This window comes from Mustela putorius, unplaced genomic scaffold (assembly GCF_011764305.1).
Source record: "Mustela putorius furo isolate JIRA1106 unplaced genomic scaffold, ASM1176430v1.1 tig00000430_pilon_pilon_pilon, whole genome shotgun sequence".
Lineage (NCBI taxonomy): Eukaryota > Metazoa > Chordata > Mammalia > Carnivora > Mustelidae > Mustela > Mustela putorius.
The window spans coordinates 1,496,161-1,497,724 of record NW_025421377.1 but is presented as its reverse complement, the minus strand read 5'-3'; the positions used below and the strand labels follow the sequence as shown (position 1 = coordinate 1,497,724).

The 1,564-nt window shown below is 36.6% G+C and overlaps 1 non-coding gene across 1 annotated transcript; it reads right to left on the bottom strand.

Moving 5' to 3' along the window:
• Nucleotides 1-656: 656 nt before the first annotated feature.
• Nucleotides 657-763, bottom strand: LOC123392075. Its single transcript, XR_006606739.1, has one exon. It is a non-coding gene; the product is annotated as a U6 spliceosomal RNA (small nuclear RNA).
• Nucleotides 764-1,564: the final 801 nt, after the last annotated feature.

Genomic DNA, 1,564 nt, shown 5'->3' with positions numbered 1-1,564 from the left:
TTTGTTTTGTTTTGTTTTTTTCCCAACATTCATCTGTTTTGTTTCTTAAATCCCAGATATGAGGGCGCCTGGGTGGCTCAGTGGTTTAAGCCGCTGCCTTCGGCTCAGGTCATGATCTCAGGGTCCTGGGATCGAGTCCCGCATCGGGCTCTCTGCTCGGCAGGGAGCCTGCTTCCCTCTCTCTATGCCTGCCTCTCCATCTACTTGTGATTTCTCTCTGTCAAATAAATAAATAAAAAATCTTTAAAAAAAATGGTTTAAATCCCAGATATGAGCAAAATCATATGGTATTTGTCTTTCTCTGACTGACTTACTTCGCTTAGCATAATTCTCTGGTTCCATCCACGTTGCTGCAAATGGCAAGATTTCATTATTTTTGGTGACTGGGTAATATTCCAACGTGTGTGTGTGTGTGTGTGTGTGTGTTTCACACACTACTTATTTATCCTCTCATCAGTCAATGGACATTTGGTCTTTTTCTATAACTTGGCTATTGTTGATAGAGATGCTAAAAACATTAGGTGCATGTACCCCTTTGAATTGGAATTTTTGTATCTTTTGAATAAGTACCTAGAAATGCAATTGCTGGGTCATAGAGTAGTTCTAGTTAAGAGGGTTTCCCTTTCTCCACAACCTCACCAACAGCTGTTATTTCCAAAAATGTTGAATGCTTCATAAATTTGTATGTCCTTCTTGCACAGGAGTGATGCTAATCATCTCTGTATCTTTCCAGCTTTAGTATATGTGCTTCCAAAGTGAGCACTATGATTTAATTTTTGTGAAGGCTATAAAGTTTGTGTTCAGATTCCTTTTTTCACATGTACATGTCCTATTTTTCCAGCACTACTTGTTGCAGTGATGATCTTTACTCCATGGTGTTGATTTTGCTTTTTTGTCACAGATCAGTTGACTAAACTTATGTGGGTCTCTTTGGGGGCTCTCTATTCTAGCCCAGTGATCTCTCTACTCTTTTACCAACATACTGTCCTGATTACTGCAGTTTTGTACCAAATATTAAGGCTAGGTAATGTCAGTCCTCTAGCATTGTTCTCCCCAGACGCAGAGGAATGAAGTAAATAGTCTTAGGTGGATCCAATCTATTGCAAATACATGCACATGAATTCTGCATTTAATCATTAAAAAGCAACTGATGTGATAAAGTGACATCCTTTGCTTTTTAGGACACATGTGCTACTAGCATGATTAGGCCCCAAGGTGTATTGATGATTTTAACCTTATATAGAGGCAATATAAACATGTATTTTACATATTCTAATATTGATGAAATCCAAATGTATCTTACATTTGGTGCCAGAAGAAATATTCTACGTAGAGGTGTAAGATGTGAATTTTCTGCTTTTGCTTATTTATTAATTCATAAATTTATATGCTAATCCATCTGTCATCTGAATTCATTTCTTTGTTTTGATGTTATCACATATTTGCTTTTTAATTAAATGTGAATGTTTAATGTGGCTTAATATATCTCCAAAAATCTTAAATTCTGAAGCACCACTGAAATAAGATTACCACGTATTTAGATATTACTCCATGGACACATGGT